Source organism: Aethalodelphis obliquidens, unplaced genomic scaffold, assembly GCF_003676395.1.
Source record: "Aethalodelphis obliquidens isolate GAN/ISIS:26980383/991018 unplaced genomic scaffold, ASM367639v1 scaffold119, whole genome shotgun sequence".
Classification (NCBI taxonomy): Eukaryota; Metazoa; Chordata; class Mammalia; order Artiodactyla; family Delphinidae; genus Aethalodelphis; species Aethalodelphis obliquidens.
In genome coordinates this window covers 102456-122237 of record NW_020838063.1, presented here as the reverse complement: position 1 = coordinate 122237, position 19782 = coordinate 102456, and the positions used below count along the sequence as shown (strand labels likewise).

Sequence of the window (19782 nt, the reverse complement as noted above, 5' to 3'; positions counted from 1 at the left end):
TCAAATGACACAGAATACATTCATTCAGTCCCACCAATTAAGATACAGATAGACCCTAATAAACCTTCACCTCACCTCAGACAATACCCTCTCAGACCTGAGGCTCTGGAAAGAATTCATCCCACTGCCAAGGTACACCTCCAGAAGGGTCTCATAATCCCATGCACCAGTCCTTGTAACACAACAATCCTTGCGATATTCAAGCCTCATGGTCGAGTTTGTCATATTATTCAATATCTCCGAGCCATAAACAATATACTCATACCACGTTACCCTGTAGTCACCAACTCTCATACCATTCTCAATTTAATCTCTTTAAACACACAATTTTTTACAATCATAGATTTATATAGTACTTTCTTCACCATTCCTGTCCATCCAGATTGCCAATACCTGTGTGCCTTCAGGTGTGAGGGATGTCAATTTACTTGGACCATTATGCCTCAGGGCTACATGGAAAGCCCTACTTATTTTTCACAAATATCGAGACAAGACCTGGCCAATGTGAATTTAACCCATGGCTCTACTTTACTCCAATATGTTGATGAACTTTTGTTATGCTCCCCCACTGAGGAAGCAAACCTCAAGGACAGGCTACATCTCCTCACTCAGCTAGCACACAAGGGGCATAAGGCTTCAAGGGCTAAGCTCCAATTTGTTCCAACTCAGGTACGATACTTGGGTTATTTGCTTATGCCCCACCCCAAGGACTACTGCTTCATCCTACACACATCCAGGTCATATCTCAGTTACCACTTCCTGGCACCAAATGTAAATTGAGAGGCTTTCTGAAGCTAGGAAGCTATTGCAGAAGTTGGGTTCCCAATTTCTCCTTGTATGCACAACCCCTTTATTCCCTTTTAAAGGACAACAGAGACCTTCAAGATGTCAGAGGAGTAAGACTTAGAGATCAACTTCCTCCCCACAAATACATCAGAAATACATCTACATGTGGAACAAATCCTACAGAACACCTACTGAAAGCTGGCAGAAGACCTCAGACCTCCCAAAAGGCAAGAAACTCACCACATACCTGGGTAGGGCAAAAGAAAAAAAGAAAAAAACAGAGGCAAAAGAATAGGGACAGAACCTACACCTCTGGAAGGGAGTTGTGAAGGAGGAAAAGTTTCCACACACTAGGAAGCCCCTTCACTGGTGGAGACAGTGGTTTGGCGGGAGGGAAGCTATGGAGCCATGGAAGAAAGTGCAGCAATAAAGGTGCAGAGGGCAAAGCGGAGGGACTCTCGCACAGAGGATCGGTGCTGACCAGCACTCACCAGCCTGAGACGATTGTCTGCTAACCTGCTGGGGCATGGGGGGGCTGGGAGCTGAGGCTCCGGCTTCGGAGGTTACATCCCAGGGAGAGGACAGGGGTTTGCTGCATGAACACAGCCTGAAGGAGGCTAGTGCACCACAGCTAGCCAGGAGGAAGTCTGGGAAAATGTCTGGAACTGCGTAAGAGGCAAGAGAACATTGTTTCAGGGTGCACGAGGAGAGGGGATTCAGAGCACTGCCCAAAAGAGCTCCAGAGATGGGCACGAGCTGAGGCTATCAGTGCAGACACCAGAGACAGGCATGAAATGCTAAAGTTTGTGCTGCAGCCACCAAGAAGCCTGTGTGCAAGCACAGGTCACAATACACACCTCCCCTCCTGGGAGCCTGTGCAGCCCACCACTGCCAGGGTCCCGTGATCCAAGGACAACTTCCCCGGGAGAACACATGGCATGCCACAGGCTGTTGCAACGTGACACCAGCCTCTGCCACCTCAGGCTGGCCGCACATACCATATCCCGCCCTCCCCAAGGCCTGAGTGAGCCAGAGACCCCTAATCATTTGCTACTCTAACACTGTCCCGTCTGAGTGAAGAACAGATGCACTCAGGAGACCTACATGAAGAGGTGGGGCCAAATCCAAAGCAGAACCCTAGGAGCTGTGCGAACAAGGAAGAGAAAGGGAAATCTCTCCCAGCAGCCTCAGGAGCAGCTGATTAAATCTCCACAATCAACTTGATGTATCTTGCATCTCTGGAATACCTGAAGAGACAATGAATCAACCCAAAATTAAGGTGGTGGACTTTGGGAGCAACTGTAGACTTGGGATTTGCTTTCTGTATCAAATTTGTTTCTGTTTTTTTTTTTAATTTATTTTTGCTGTGTTGGGTCTTCATTTCTGTGTGAGGGCTTTCTCTAGTTGCGGCAAGCAGGGGCCACTCTTCATCGTGGTGCGCGGGCCTCTCACTACTGCAGCCTCTCCTGTTGCGGAGCATAGGCTCCAGACACACAGGCTCAGTAGTTGTGGCTCATGGGCCTAGTTGCTCCATGGCATGTGGGAACTTCCCAGACCAGGGCTCAAACCCGTGTCCCCTGCATTAGCAGGCAGACTCTCAAACACTGCACCACCAGGGAAGCCCCTGTTTCTGGTTTTATGTTTATCTTATTTTAGTACTTAAAGTTTATTACCATTGGTAGATTTGTTTAATAATTTGGTTGCTCTCTTCCTTTTCTTTTATATATAGATATATACATGGTTTTCCTTTTTCTCTTTCTGTAGCTGTGTATGTATATGCTTCTTTGAGTGATTTTCTCTCTATAGCTTTGCTTTTACCATTTGTCCTAGAGTTCTCTCTGTCCTTTTCTAATGGTTTTTTCTTAGTATAGCTTTTAGTGCTTGCTGTCATTGGTGGATTTGTTTCTTGGTATGGTCGCTCTCTTCATTCTTTCTTTCTTTCTTTCTTTTTCTTTTTTTATTACTTTTTCATTTTTTATTTTTAATAGCTTTTTAAATTTTTTTACCATAATAACTTTATGTTATTTGTTTTTTCTTCTTTCTTTTCTTCTCCCTTTTCTTCTGAGCTGTGTGGCTGACAGGGTCTTGGTGCTCCAGCCAGCTGTCAAACATGTGCCTCTGAGGTGGGAGAGCCGACTTGAGGACATTGGTCAAACACAGACCTCCAGGCTCAACATAATATCAAATGGCAAAAGCTCACCCAGAAATCTCCATCTCAACATAAGACCCAGCTCCGCTCAATGACTAGCAAGCTACAGTGCTGTACACCCTATGCCAAATAACTAGCAAGACAGGAACACAACCCCACCCATTAGCAGAGAGGCTGCCTAAAATCATAATAAGGTAACAGATAACTCAAAACACACCACCAGAAAGATAATACCCAGCCTAATCCACCAGAACACAGGGACCAGTCCCCTCCACTGGGAGACCTACACGACCCACTGAACCAAAATTCGTCACTGGGGGCAGACATCAAAAACAACAGGAACTACGAACCTGCAGCATGTGAAAAGGAGATGCCTAGCACAGTAAGTTAAGCAAAATGAGAAGACAGACAAACACACAGCAGATGAAGGAGCATAGCAAAAACTTACCAGACCAAAAAGATGGAGAGGAAATAGGCAGTCTACCTGAAAAAGAATTCAGAATAATGATACTAAAGCTGATCCAAAATCTTGGAAATGGAATGGAGAAAATATAAGTACTGTTTAACAAGAACCCTGAATAACTAAAGAGCAAAAACACAAGAATGAACAACAGAATAAATGAAGCTAAAAATCCTCTAGAAGAAATCAATAGCACTATAACTAAGGCAGAAGAATGGATAAGTGACCTGGAAGATAAAGTAGTGGAAATAACTACCACAGAGCAAAATAAACAAAAAAGAATGAAAAGAATTGACCACAGTCTCAGAGACCTCTAGGACAACATTAAATGCATCAACAGTGGAATTATAGGACAACATTAAATGCACCAACAGTGGAATTATAGGGGTCCCAGAAGAAGAAGAGAAAAATAAACGGACTGAGAAAATATTTGAAGAGATTATAGCTGAAAACTTGCCTAATATAGGAAAGGAAATAGTCAATCAAGTCCAGGAAGTGCAGAGAGTCACATACAGGATAAATCCAACGAGAAACACGCAAAGTCACATATCAATCAAACTACCAAAAATTAAATACAAAGAAAAAATATTAAAAGCAGTAAGGGAACAACAACAAATAAAAAAGAAAGGAATCCCCATAAGTTTCACAGCTGACCTTTCAGCAGAAATTCTGCAAGCCAGAAGGGAGTGGCACGACATATTTAAAGTGGTAAAAGGGAAAAACCTACAACCAAGATTACTTTACACAGCAAGGATCTCATTCAGATTCAATGGAGAAATTAAAATGCTTACAGACAAACAAAAGCTAAGAGAATTCAGAACCACAAAACCACCATTACAACAAATGATAAAGGAACTTCTCTAGGCAGGAAACACAAGAGAAGAAAAAGACCCACAATACCAAACCCAAAACAATTAAGAAAATGGTTATCAGAACATACATATCAACAACAACCGTAAACATAAATGGAATAAATGTTCCCACCAAAAGGCATAGACTGCTGAATGGATAAAAAAAACAAGACCCGTATATATGCTGTCTATAAGAGACCCAATTCAGACCTAGGGACATATACAGACTGAAAGTGAACAGATGGAAAAAGATATTCCATGCAAATGGAAATCAAAAGAAAGCTGGAGTAGCAATTCTCATAACAGACAAAATAGACTTGCAAATACAGACTATTACAAGAGACAATGAAGGACACTACATAATGACCCAGGGATCAATCGAAGAAGAAGATACAACAGTTGTAAAAATTTATGCATCCAACATAAGAGCACATCAATACATAAAGCTATAAAAGGGGAAATCAACAGCAACACAGTCATAGAAGGGGACTTTAACTCCCCATTTTCACCAATGGACAGATCATCCAAAATGAAACTAAATAAGGAAACACAAGCTTTAAATGATACATTAAACAAGATGAACTTCATTGATAATTATAAGACATTCCAACCCAAAACAACAGAATACACTTTCTTCTCAAGTGCTCATGGAACATTCTCCAGGATAGATCATATCTTGGGTCACAAGTCAAGCCTTGGTAAATATAAGGAAACTGAAATCATATCAAGTATCTTTCCCGACCACAAGGCTATGAGACTAGATATCAATTACAGGAAATAATCTGTAAAAAATACAAACACATGGAGGCTAAACAATACACTATTAAATAACCAAGAGATAACTGAAGAAATCAAAGAGGAAAACAAAAAATATCAAGAAACAAATGACAATGAAAACAAGATGACCCGAAAACTATGGGATACAGAAAAAGCAGTTCTAAGAGGGAAGTCTATAGCAATACAAACCTACCTCACAAAACAATAAACATCTCAAATAAACAACCTAACCTTACACCTAGAGCAACTGGAGAAAGAAGAACAAAAAAACGCAAAAGTTAGCAGAAGGAAAGAAATCATAAAGATAAGATCAGAATAACTGAAAAAAATATGAAGGAAACAATAGCAAAGATCAATAAAACTGAAAGCTAGTTCTTTGAGAAGATAAACAAAATTGATAAACCATTAGCCAGACTCATCAAGAAAAAAAGGGAGAAGACTCAAATCAATAGAATTAGAAATGAAAAAGGAGAAGTAACAACTGACACTGCAGAAATACAAAAGATCATGAGAGATTACTACAAGCCAAAAAAACGGACAACCTGAAAGAAATGGACAAATTCCTAGAAAACCACAACCTCCTGATACTGAACAAGGAAGAAACAGAATATATAAACAGACCAACCAGAAGAACTGAAATTGAGACTGTGATTAAGTCTTGCAAAAAAAAAAAAGCCCATGACCAGATGGCTTCACAGACGAATTCCATCAAACATTTAGAGAAGAGTTAACACCTATCCTTCTCAAACTCTTCCAAAATATAGCAGAGGGAGGAATACTTCCAAACTCATTCTACAAGGCCATGATCACCCTGATACCAAAACCAGACAAAGATATCACAAAGAAAACTACAGGCCAATATCTCTGATGAACATAGATGCAAAACTCCTCAACAAAATACTAGCAAACAGAATCCAATAGCACATTAAAAGGATCATACACCATGATCAAGTGGAGGTTATCCCAGGAATGCAGATTCTTCAATATATACAAATCAAGCAATGTAATAAATCATATTAACAAATTGAAAGAGAAAAACGATAAAATCATCTCAATAGATGCAGAAAAAGCATTCAACATCGATTTATGATAAAAACCCTCCAGAATGTAGGCATAGAGGGAACTTACCTCAACACAATAAAGACCATATATGACAAACACAGAGCCAACATTGTTCTCAATGGTGAAAAACTGAAACCATTTCCACTAAGGTCAGGAACAAGACAAGGTTGCCCACTCTCACTGCTATTATTTAACATAGTTTTGGAAGTTTTTGCCACAGCAATCAGAGAAGAAAAAGAAATAAAAGGAATCCAAATTGGTAAAGAAGAAGTAAAGCTGTCACTGTTTGCAGATGACATGATACTATACATAGAGAATCCTAAAGACGCTACCAGAAAACTACTAGAGCTAATCTCTGAATTTGGTAAAGTAGCAGGATACAAAATTAAAGAACAGAAATCTCTTGCATTCTTATACACTTATGATTAAGAATCTGAAAGAGAAATTAAGGAAACACTGCCATTTACCACTGCAACAAAAAGAATAAAATACCTGGGAATAAACCTACCTAAGGAGACAAAAGACCTATATGCAGAAAACTATAAGACACTGATGGAAGAAATTAAAGATGATACAATCAGATGGAGAGATATACCATGTTCTTGGATTGGAAGAATCAACATTGTGAAAATGACTATACGACCCAAAGCAATCTACAGATTCAATGCAATCAATATCAAACTACCAATATCATTTTTCACAGAACTAGAAATAATTTCACAATTTGTATTGAAACACAAAAGACCCCAAATAAAAAAAGCAATCTTTTGTTATTTGAGGAATCAGGCTCTCAGACTTCAGACTATACTACAAAGCCAGAGTGATAAAGACAGTACGGTACTGCCACAAAAACAGAAATATAGATCAATTGAAGAGGACAGAAAGCGCAAAGATAGAAGATGGCAGAAGAGTAAGATACGGAGATCACCTTCCTCCCCACAGATACATTGTAGTGGAATAACTGAGGACATGGAAAGGAGACGTGACCCATGAGCCCCCCCTTGGCAAACCGAGGACTAGCAAATAAGCCAGAACCCCTTGGCAAACCGAGGGCTGGCACCTCTCGGCAAACCGAGGGCTGGCACCCCTCAGAAAACCGAGGCCTAGAAAATAGGCCAGAACCCCTCGGCATATCGAGGGCTGGTGAATAAGCCAGGACTGCAGGCAGTCCTGGATACTTTGGGCACTGATCCATGAAATGACCTCAGTATAATCAGAACACAAGGAAATGTCCTTGTGCTACTTTAGTATAATCAGAATGATGGGAACACAAGGAGATGTCCTTGTGCTGCTTATGAGCTCAAGGAAGAAGCAGGGCATGTCTTCAGGAAAGCCTATTGTTGCTTGTATAATCAATAAAAGCATATGTTGCTGCTTTGGCATTTGTGGAATGTTAAGAAAACAAGTCTTAAGATGTAAACACAGATAATGCTTAAATAAAAGTCACCGCAGCAGGACAGACGGCGCTGTATTGCCTGAGCGAGCAGCAGCCCTCTACTGCTGTGCTTCTGCACAATTCATCTCATGTGATGAGCTTGCTTTCGGCCCTGTCATAAGAAAACTACAACATTTGGCGCCCAAACAGGGACCTGAAGTTAAGTAATCGCGTGATCGCAGGACTGAAGGGGAATCTGGTACGCTCAAGAGTAAGCGAAACCTTCAGGAACAGTAGAGTAATGGGGAATTCCCCATCAGTAGAATGTAATTACATTAGACTCCTGAAACAATTATTACGGAGTTCAGGAGTGAAAGTGAAACCAGAATCTTTTGATGAACTGTTTGCGGAGATTCGTAAACATTGTTACTGGTTTCAACCTACTAGTCATAACCAGTTGAGTTTAAAAGTTTGGAAACAGGTTATGTGAGCGTTAAGAAGAGTTCATCAGCATGGAGACCTTATATCTGTCCGTGTTTGGTCTCTTTGTAATTTAATTTCCCTTGCCCTGGAACCATTACAATCTGAAACTGAAAGTGAAAATGGGGCGCAGTCCCCAGCGTCCGAATTCTGCTCCCGATCGCTCTGCTGCTGTTCGTACTCCGTTCTGTGAGTCTCCTATAGAGGACCTTCCTCTGCCTCCTCCTCCTCTTATGTCTGAAAAAGGAGAGGATTTTTCGGGTTCCAGTGATGAAGGAGCTTTTTCTGATGATGATAAAGATCGGGAGCAAGTTAGCAAACCAAATGAGATGCCACCTTCTCAACAGAATGAGATCTCTGATATAGTTTCAAAGTTAAAAAATTTGATAGTTAAATTGGAAGAAAATAAAAACAATGCTACCACTCCTTCATATCAGGAGCCATGTCCTACTATTCCTTCAGCTCCTCCTTTAGAATTAGCAGCTTATCCTGTTGGAGCCTCTCATCAGTTTCGCTTTCCTCTAAAACCTGAATCTAATAAACTTTCATTGGAAGAAGAGATGAATAAGGAAGAAAAGCAATATTCTGAATCATTCTTTGCTTTCCCTATTGTTAGACAAGCTATGCCTGCTAATGATCAATTTCCAAATGGATATGTGAACGTTGAGTATAACTCTCATGATATAAAAATTTTAAAAATGCTAAAAGAAGCCATTAATGCATATGGGATGCATTCTAATTATGTTCAAGGTCTTTTGTCTAGGTATGCTTCTGAAAACATATTAATTCCTCAGGATTGGGAGGCGCCTGCCAAGACTGTTCTTGAACCTGGACAATATATGCAGTTTAAGACTTGGTGGAAAGAAGAAGGCGCCTCCATTGACCTGGGGGCAAATGAAAAAGTTTACAGGCACTGCTGAAAATCTTGCTATTTCACAGGGTAAACACCTCACTAGCACCAATCTTTTTGTGGCTATGTTGGCAGTGCTGTCTGCACAGGTAATAAGCATATCAGCCAATGAGTAAATTGTACTAACCATACATATTGGACATATATTCCTAACCCTCCTCTTAATTTGGGGGTTACCTGGTGGGATGCCCCAATTCTTGTATATGTAAATGAGTCTGGATGGTTGCCTGGTCCTTTTGATGATAGAGGCCCTTTGAAGCCGGAAGAAGAAGGAAGGATAATAGAGAATTACACGGTGGATGTTAGTGGACCTCCTATTTGTATGGGAAAGGGAGATCATTGCCTTAAAATGAATTATCAGGCATGGTTAAGTGTTGTCAAAAATGAAAGCAGATATCATGGTTTATATCTTTTGAGTGCTTATAGTTTTGAGAATTCTAATTCCACTCTTTATGAGAATGTTTTCACACCCTATTTGCCTCCATGCCATGTGCCTCTTGTACATCGATTATCAGTTTGGGTCCACTGGACTCGATGCCAAGGAGAAATGGCTCGGGTACTTTTTAATACTTCTGGGGGAAGCATCATTGATTGGAGCCCTTTTGACTCTGCCCGAGGAAGAAGGGGTCTGAAGAATTTACACTGGCATAGAGAGAATAACACCATTTATAGCAATACTATTAATGATACCATAGTATGGCATGCTGGAGGGTTTTCTCCTCCTGGTCCTCATTTAAATGGATATCCTATACAAAAGGATTTGTGGAAGCTTATGGCAGCTTTGGAAAAGATTAACGCTTGGGTAGGACATATGGATAACAAATCTGGAAATCATAGTTTGACTTTTCATAAAAATGTTACTCGGTATACTCGTAGTTGTGTGAAATTATCTTATATATTATTAAAGGGACCAGCTGAATGGAATAAGACTCTAGGTATTATAATGTGTAAAAATTGCTCTCTGTATACCTGCATTAATTCTAGTATATCTTTTAACATATCTACTGAAAGTTTATACATTTTACGAGCTCGGACAGGTCTTTGGATTCCTGTGAATCTTGGAAGGGAATGGCAAGTATCTCTTCCTATGGCTGTTTTGCAATATTTAGCTGATGCATTAAAAAGAAGTAAAAGATTCATAGGAATGTTGATTGCAGCTGTCATGGGTATTATAGCCATAACAGCTACTGCTGCAGTAGCTGGAGTTGCTTTAGAACAATCTATTCAGACCGTTGATTATATAACTGATTGGCATAAAAATTCTGAAATGCTTTGGTCCTCTCAACGACAAATTGATTCGGAAATACATTCGGAAATAGCAGACTTACAACAAGCTGTGGTTATGTTGGGGGACCAACTTGTGAATTTGCAAAGACAAATGAAGCTACGTTGTGATTGGAATCAAAGTGCCTTTTGTGTCACTTCGGTTCCATATAATCAGTTTGCATTCCCCTGGGCAAAAATAAAAAAACATTTATTACATCACAAAAATTTGACAGAAGAAATTGTGAATTTACAAGGGGAAATTCAACAAACTTTTCAAAAGAAATTACAACGACTTAATTTGCAAGAAGTATGGACTGGAATTATTCAAGGATTTAATAATTTAAATCCTATGTCTAAATTACATGCTTTATTTGGTTCTACCGCAGGATTGTTAATGATCATTATAATAATCATATGTTTAATTGTAGTCTGACAACGAGTGAATGCCACCCACCAGGCAACACCGCAACAAGCTGCCGTGTTCTCCTTGATGCTGCACAAGCTGCAAAACAAAAAGGGGGAAATGTAGTGGAATAACTGAGGACATGGAAAGGAGACGTGACCCATGAGCCCCCCCTCGGCAAACCGCGGGCTAGCGAAGAAGCCAGAACCCCTCGGCAAACCGAGGGCTGGCACCACTCGGCAAACCAAGGGCTAGCGAATAGGCCAGAACCCCTCGGCAAACCGAGGGCTGGTGAATAAGCCAGGACTGCAGGCAGTCCGGGATACTTTGGGCACTGATCCATGAAATGACCTCAGTATAATCAGAACACAAGGAAATGTCCTTGTGCTACTTTAGTGTAATCAGAATGATGGGAACACAAGGAGATGTCCTTGTGCTGCTTATGAGCTCAAGGACAAAGCATGGCATGTCTTCAGGAAAGCCCATTGTTGTTGTATAATCAATAAAAGCATATGTTGCTGCTTTGGCACTTCTGGAATGTTAAGAAAACAAGTCTTAAGATGTAAACATAGATAATGCTTAAATAAAAGTCACCACAGCAGGACAGAGGGTGCTGTATTGCCTGAGTGAGCAGCAGCCCTGTACTGCTGTGCTTCTGCACAATTCATCTCGTGTGATGAGCTTGCTTTCCGCCCTGTCATAAGAAAACTACAATATACATCAGAAATACATCTACAGGTGGAATAACTCCTACACAACATCCACTGAATGCTGGCAGAAGACATCAGACCTCCCAAAAGGCAAGAAACTCCCCACGTACCTGGGTATGGCAAAAGAAAAAAGAATAAACACAGACAAAAGAATAGGGATGGGACCTGCACCAGTGGGAGGGAGCTGTGAAGGAGGAAAGGTTTCCACACACTAGAAGCCCCTTTGCGGGCAGCGACAGCAGGTGGTGAAGGGGGAAGCTTTGGAGCTGTGGAGGAGAGCACAGCAACAGGGGTGCGGAGGGCAAAGTGGAGAGATTCCCGCACAGAGGATCAGTGCCGACCAGCACTCACCAGCCGGAGAGGCTGGTCTGCTCACCTGCTGGTGTGGGCGGGGCCTGCGAGCTGAGGCTCGGGCTTCGGTCAGAGTGCAGGAAGAGGACTGGTGGCGTGAACACAGCCAAAAGAGGTTAGTGCATCACGGTTAGCCAGGAAGAAGGCCAGGAGAAAGTCTCGACCCGCCTAAGAAACAAGAGAGTTTCTCTTCCCTCTTTGTTTCCTGGTGCACGAGGAGAGGGGATTAAGAGGGCTGTTTAAAGGGGCTCCAGAGACGGGCACAAGCTGCGGCTATTAGCGTGGATCCCAGAGACAGGCATGAGACACAAAGGATGCTGCTGCCGCTACCAAGAAGCCTGTGTGCGAGAACAGGTCACTATCCACACCTGCCCTACCGGGAAGCTGTGCAACCCACCACTGCCAGGGTCCCGTGATCCAGGGACAACTTCCCCAGGAGAATGCACTGTGCACCACAAGCTGCTGCAGTGAAACGCCAGCCTCTGCCACCACAGGCTCACCCTGCACTCTGTGCCCCTCCCTCCCCCCGGCCTGTGTGAGCAGGGCCCCCGAAACAGCGGCTTCATTAACCACTTCCTGTCTAAGTGAAGAACAGATGCCCTCCGGCAACATACACACAGAGGCAGGGCCAAATCCAAAGCTGAACCCCGGGAGCAGTGTGAACAAAGAAGAGAAAGGGAAATTTCTCCCAGCAGACTAAGGAGCAGCGGATTAAATCTCCAAAATCAAGCTGATGTACCCTGTATCGGTGGAATACCCAAATAGACAACTAATCATCCCAAACTGAGGCAGAGGACTTTGAGAGCAAGATATATTATTCTTTCCACTTTTCATGTTTTTGTAAGTGTGTATGTGTATGCTTTTGTGTGAGATTTTGTCTGTATAGCTTTGCTTTCACCATTAGTCCTAGGGATTGGTCTGTCCAGTTTTTTTGTTTGTTTGCTTGTTTGTTTTTTTGTAACTTTAAAAATAAAATTTTGTCTTAATAACTACTTTTTATTTTAATAAATTTATTTTATATCATCTTTATTTTATTTTATCCTGTTTCTTTCTTTCTTTCATTCTTTCTACTTTTTCTCCCTTTTATTCTGAGCCATGTGGATGAAACGCTCTTGTTGCTGCAGCCAGGAGTCAGTGCTGTGCCTCTGAGGTGGGAGAGCCAAATTCAGGACACTGGTCCACAAGAGACCTCCCAGATCCACCTAATATCAAATGGCAAAAATCTCCCAGAGATCTCCGTGTCAACAGCAACACCCAGCTTCACTCAATGACCAGCAAGCTACAGTGCTGGACACCCTATGCCAAACAAGTAGCCAGACAGGAACACAACCCCATCCATTAGCACAGAGGCTGCCTGAAATTGTAATAAGGTCACAGACACCCCAAAACACATCACCAGACGTGGACTTGCTACCAGAAAGACAAAATGCAACCTCATCCACCAGAACACAGGCAATAGTCCCCTCCACTGGGAAGCCTACACAACCCACTGAACCAACTTTAGCCACTAGGGAAAGACAAAAAAAAAAAAAAAACGGGAAATACGAATCTGCAGCCTGCAAAAAGTAGACCCCAAACACAGTAAGATAAGCAAAACGAGACGGCAGCAAAATACACAGCAAATGAAGGAGCAACATAAAAACCCACCACACCTAACAAATGAAGAGGAACTAGTCAGTCTACCTGAAAAAGAATTCAGAATAAGGATAGTAAAGGTGATCCAAAATCTTAGAAACAGAATAGAGAAAATGCAAGAAATATTTAACAAGGACCTAGAAGAACTAAAGAGGAAACAAGCAATGATGAACAACACAATAAATGGAATTAAAAATACTCTAGAAAGGATCAATAACAGAATAACTGAGGCAGAAGAATGGATAAGTGACCTGGAAGATAAAATAGAGGAAATAACTAATGCAGAGCAGAATAAAGAAAACAGAATGAAAAGAACTGAGGACAGTCACAGAGACCACTGAGACAACATTAAACATACCAACATTCGAATTATAGGGGTCCCAGAATAAGAAAAGAGAAAGAAATGGATGGAGAAAATATTTGAAGAGATTATAGATAAAAACTTCCGAAATATGGGAAAGGAAATAGATAATAAAGTCCAGGAAACACACAGAGTCCCAAACAGGATAAATAAAAGGAGAAACACGACAAGACACATATTAATCAAACTGTCAAAAATTAAAAAAAAAGAAAACGTATTAAAAGCAGCAAGGGGATGGAAAATGATATTCCATGCAACTGGAAACCAAAAAAAGCTGGAATATCAATTCTCATATCAGACAAAACAGACTTTAAAGAAAAGACAAGAAACAAAGAAGGACACTACATAATGATCAAGATATCGACCCAAGAAGAAGATATAGCAATTGTAAATATTTATGCATCCAACATAGGAGCACCTCAATACATAAGGCAAATACTAACAGCCATAAAACAGGAAATCAACAGTAACATATTCATAAAAGGGGACTTTAACACCCCACTTTCACCAATGGCCAGATCATCCAAAATGAAAATAAATAAGGAAACACAAGCTTTAAAAAATACATTAAACAAGATGGACTTAATTGATATTTATAGGACATTCCATCCAAAAACAACAGAATACACATTTTTCTCAAATGCTCATGGAACATTCTCCAGGTTGGATCATATCTTGGGTCACAAATAAAGTCTTGCTAAATTTAAGAAAATTGAAATTGTATCAAGTATATTTTCCGAAAACAACGCTATAAGAGTGGATATCAATTACAGGAGAAGATCTGTAAAAAATACAAACACATGGAGGCTAAACAATACACTACTTAATAACGAAGTGATCACTGAAGAAATCAAAGAGGAAATCAAAAAATACCTAGAAACAAATGACAATGGACACAACGACCCAAAACCTATGGGGTGCAGGAAAAGCAGTTCTAAGAGGGAAGTTTATAGCAATGCAATCCTACCATAAGAAACAGGAAATATCTCAAATAAAAAAACTAACCTTGCACGTAAAGCAATTAGACAAAGAAGAACAAAAATACCCTAAAATTAGAAGAAGGAAAGAAATCATAAAAATCAGATCAGAAGTAAATGTAAAAAATGAGGGAAACAGTAGCAAAGATCAATAAAACTAAAAGCTGGTTCTTTGAGAAGATAAACAAAATTGATAAACCATTAGCCAGACTCATCAAGAAAAAAAGGGAGAAGACTCAATTCAATAGAATTAGAAATGAAACAGGAGAAGTAACAACTGACACTGCAGAAATACAAAAGATCATGAGAGATTACTACAAGCAACTCTATGCCAATAAAATGGACAACCTGAAAGAAATGAACAAATTCTTAGAAAGGCACAACCTGTTAGGACTGAATCAGGAAGAAATAGAAAATATGAACAAACCAATCACAAGCACTGAAATTGAGACTGTGATTAAAAATCTTCCAGCAAACAAAAGTCCACAACCTGATGGCATCACAGGCAAATTCTATTCAAACATTTAGAGAAGAGCTAACACCTATACTTCACAAGCTCTTCCAAAATATAGCAGAGGGAGGAACACTCCCAAACTCATTCTACGAGGCCACCATCACCCGGATACCAAAGCCAGACAAACATGTCACAAGGAAAATTACTGCCCAATATCACTGACAAACAGAGATGCAAAAATCCTCAACAGAATACAAGCAAACAATTCACCAGCACATTAAAAGGATCACACACCATGATCAGGTGGGGTTTATTCCAGGAATGCAAGGATTCTTCAATATAAGCAAATCAATCAACGTGATATACCATATTAACAAACTGAAGGAGAAAAACCATATGATCATCTCAATAGATGCAGAGAAAGCTTTCTACAAAATTCAACACCCATTTATGATAAAAACTCTGCAGAAAGTAGGCATAGAGGGAACTTTCCTCAACATAATAAATGGCATATATGACAAACTCACAGCCAACATCATCCTCAGTGATGAAAAGCTGAAAGCATTTCCACTAAGATCAGGAACAAGACAAGGTTGCCCAGCCTCAACACTCTGACTCAACATTGTTTCGGAAGTTTTAGCAACAGAAATCAGAGAAGAAAAAGAAATGAAAGGAATCCAAATTGGGAAAGAAGAAGTAAAGCTGTCACTGTTTGCAGATGACATGATACTATACATAGAGGATCCCAAATATGCTACCAGAAAACTACTAGAGCTAATCAATGTATTTGGTAAAGTAGCAGGATACAAAATTAATGCACAGAAATCTCTGGCATTCCTATACACTAATGATGAAAAATCTGAAAATGAAATTAAGAAAACACTCCCATTTACCACTGCAACAAAAAGAATAAAATATCTAGGAAGAAACCTACCTAAGGAGACAAAACACCTTTATGCAGAAAATTATAAGACACTGATGAAAGAAATTAAAGATGATACAAATAGATGGAGAGATATACCATGTTCTTGGATTGGAAGAATCAATATTGTGAAAATGACTCTAGTACCCAAAGCAATCTACAGATTGAATGCAATCCCTATCAAACTACCACTGGCATTTTTCAAGAACAAGAACAAAAAATTTCACAATTTGTGTGGAAACACAAAATACCCTGAATAGCTCAAGCAATCCTGTGAACGAAAAATGGAGCTGGAGGAATCAGGCTCCCTGACTTCAAACTATACTACAAAGCTACAGTAATCAAGACAGTATGGTACTGGCACATAAACAGAAATATAGATGAATGGAACAGGAAAGAAAGCCCAGATATACATAATGCACATATGGTCACTTTAGCTTTGATAAAGGATGCAAGAATGTACAGTGGAGAAAAGACAGCCTCTTCAATAAGTGGTGATGTGAAAACTGGACAGGTCCATGAAAAAGTATGAGATTAGAACACTCCCTAACACCATATACAAAAATAAGCTCAAAATTGATTAAAGATCTAAATGTAAGGCCCAAAACTATCAAACTCTAGAGGAAAACATAGGCAGAACACTCTATGACATAAATCACAGCAAGATTCTTTTTGACCCACCTCCTAGAGAAAAGGAAATAAAAACAAAAATAAACAAATGGTTCCCATGAAACCTCAAAGCTTTTGCACAGCAAAGGAAACCATAAACAAGACCAAAAGACAACTTCAGAATGGGAAAAAATATTTGCAAATGAAGCAACTGACAAAGGATTAATCTCCAAAATTTACAAGCAGCTCATGCAGCTCAATAACAAAAAAACAAACAACCCAATCCAAATATGTGCAGAAGACCTAAATAGACATTTCTCCAAAGAAGATATACAGATTGCCAACAAACACATGAAAGGATGCTCAACATCACAAATCATTAGAGAAATGCAAATCAGAAGTAAAAGGTATCACCTCACACCATTCAGAATGGCCATCATCAAAAAATCTAGAAACAATAATGCTGGAGAGGGTGTGGAGAAAAGGGAACCCTCTTGCACTGCTGGTGGTAATGAAAATTGATACAGCCACTATGGAAACAGTATGGAGGTTCCTTCAAAAACTACAAATAGAGGACAAGTGGAAGATGGTGGAAGAATAAGACGCAGAGATCACCTTCCTCCCCACAGATATACCACAAATACATCTACACGTGGAACAACTCCTACAGAACACTTACTGAACACTGGCAGAAGACCTCAGACCTCCCAAAACGCAAGAAACTCCCCAGGTCCTGGGTAGGGCAAAAGAAAAAACAGAGACAAAAGAATAGGGACTGGACCTGCACAAGTGGGAGGGAGCTGTGAAGGAGGAAAGAGTTCCACACACTAGGAAGCCCGTTCGCAGGCAGGACTGCAAGCTGAGGCTCTAGCTTTGCTCAGAGCGCAGGGAGAGGACTGGGTTTGACGGCATGAACACAGCCTGAATGGCTTAGTGCACCATGGATAGCCGGGAGGGAGTACGGGAAAAAGTCTGGACCTGCCAAAGAGGCAAAAGACTTTTTCTTCCCTCTGTGATTCCTGGTGCACTAGGAGAGGGGATTAAGAGCGCTGCTTAAAGGAGCTGCACAGACGGGTGGGAGCCCGCCTAAAAGTGCGGACCCCAGAGATGGGCATGAGATGCTAAGGCTGCTGCTGCCGCCAACAAGAAACCTGTGTGCGAGCACAGGTCACTCTTCACACCTCCCTTCCGGGGAGCCTGTGCAGCCCGCCACTGCCAGGTTCCCAGGATCCAGGGACAACTTCCCCAGGAGAACACATGGCGAGCCTCAGGCTGGTGCAACGTCATGCTGGCCTCTGCTGCCGCAGACTTGCCCCGCACTCCGTGCCCCTCGCTCCCCCAGGCCGGAGTGAGCCAAAGCCCGCGAATCAGTGGCTCCTTTAACCCTGTCCTGTCTGAGTGAAAAACAGATGCCCTCCGGTGACCTACACACAGAGGCGGTGCCAAATCCAAAGCTGAGCCCCTGGGAGCTGTGCGAACAAACAAGAGAAAGGGAAATCTCTCCCAGCAGCCTTAGAAGCAGCGGACTAAAGCTCCACAATCATCTTGATGTACCCTGCATCTGTGGAATACATGAATAGACAACGAATCATCCCAAATTGAGGAGGTGGACTTTGAGAGCAAGATTTATGACTTTTTCCCCTTTTCCTCTTTTTGTGAGTGTGAATGTGTATGCTTCTGTGTGAGATTTTGTCTGTGTAGCTTTGCTTCCACCATTTGTCCTAGGGTTCTATCTGTCCGTAGTTTTGGGGTTTTTTTGTGTTTCTTTTCTTAATAATTATTTTGTATTTTAATTATTTTATTTTACTTTATCTACTTTCTTTCTTTCCTTCCTTCCCTCCTTTAGAAAATGAATCATCCCAAATTAAGGAGGTGGACTTTCAGAGCAATTTTATGATTTTTTCCCCTTTTCCTCTTTTTGTGATTGTGTATGTGTATGCTTCTGTGTGAGATTTTGTCTGTACAGCTTTGCTTCCACCATTTGTCCTAAGGTTCTATCCGTTCGTTTTTTTTTTAATTTTTTTCTTAATAATTATTTTTTATTTTAATAACTATTATATTTTACTTTAAATTCTATCTTTATTTCTTTTCTCCTTCCTTCCCTCCTTCCTTCCTTCTTCCCTCGTGCCCTCCCTCCCTCCTTTCTTTCTGTCTTTCCTTCCTTCCTTCTTTCCTTCTTTCCTTCTTTTCTTCCTTCTTTCTTTCTTTCTTTCTTTCTTTCTTTCTTTCCTTCTTTCTACTTCTACTAATGCTTTCTCTCTACGATTTCTCCCTTGTATTCTGAGCCGTGTGGATGAAAGGCTCTTGGTACTGCAACCAGGAGTCACTGCTGTGCCTTTGACAGGGGAGAGCCAACTGCAGGACACTGGTCAACAAGAGACCTCCCAGCTCCACATAACATCAAATGGTGAACATCTACCAGAGATGTCCATCTCAATGCCAGCACCCAGCTTCAATAAACGACCATCAAGCTACAGTGCTGGACACCCTATGCCAAACAACTAGCAAAACAGGAGCACAAGCCCACCCATTAGCAGAGAGGGTGCCTAAAATCATAATAAGTCCACAGACACCCCAAAACACACCACCAGACGTGGACCTGCCCACCAGAAAGACAAGATCCAGCCTCATACACCAGAACACAGGCACTAGTCCCTTTCACCAGGAAGCCTAGACAACCCACTGAACCAAACTTAGCCACAGGGGACAGACACCAAAAACAACGGGAACTACGAACATGCAGCCTGCAAAAAGGAGACCCCAAACACAGTAAGATAAGCAAAATGAGAAGACAGAAAAACACACAGCAGATGAAGGAGCAAGAAAAAAACCCACCAGACCTAACAAATGAAGGGGAAATAGGCAGTCTACCTGAAAAAGAATTCAGAATAATGATAGTAAAGATGATCCAAAATCTTGGAAATAGAATAGACAAAATGCAAGAAACATTTAACAAGGACCTAGAAGAACTAAAGATGAAACAAATGACGATGAACAACACAATAAATGAAATTAAAAACACTCTAGATGGGATCAGTAGCAGAATAACTGAGGCAGAAGAACGGATAAGTGACCTGGAAGATAAAATAGTGGAAATAACTAGTACAGAGCAGAATAAAGAAAAAAGAATGAAAAGAACTGAGGACATTCTCAGAGACCTCTGGGACAACATTAAATGCACCAACATTCAAATTATAGGGGTTCCAGAAGAAGAGAAAATGAAAGGGACTGAGAAATTATTTGA

The 19782-nt window shown here is 40.8% G+C and overlaps 1 protein-coding gene across 1 annotated transcript in view; it reads right to left on the bottom strand.

Annotated features, from left to right (window-relative positions):
- ASB12 (ankyrin repeat and SOCS box containing 12) overlaps positions 1–19782 on the bottom strand; it is a 332952-nt gene that overhangs the window by 299615 nt on the left and 13555 nt on the right. The window lies entirely within an intron of this gene.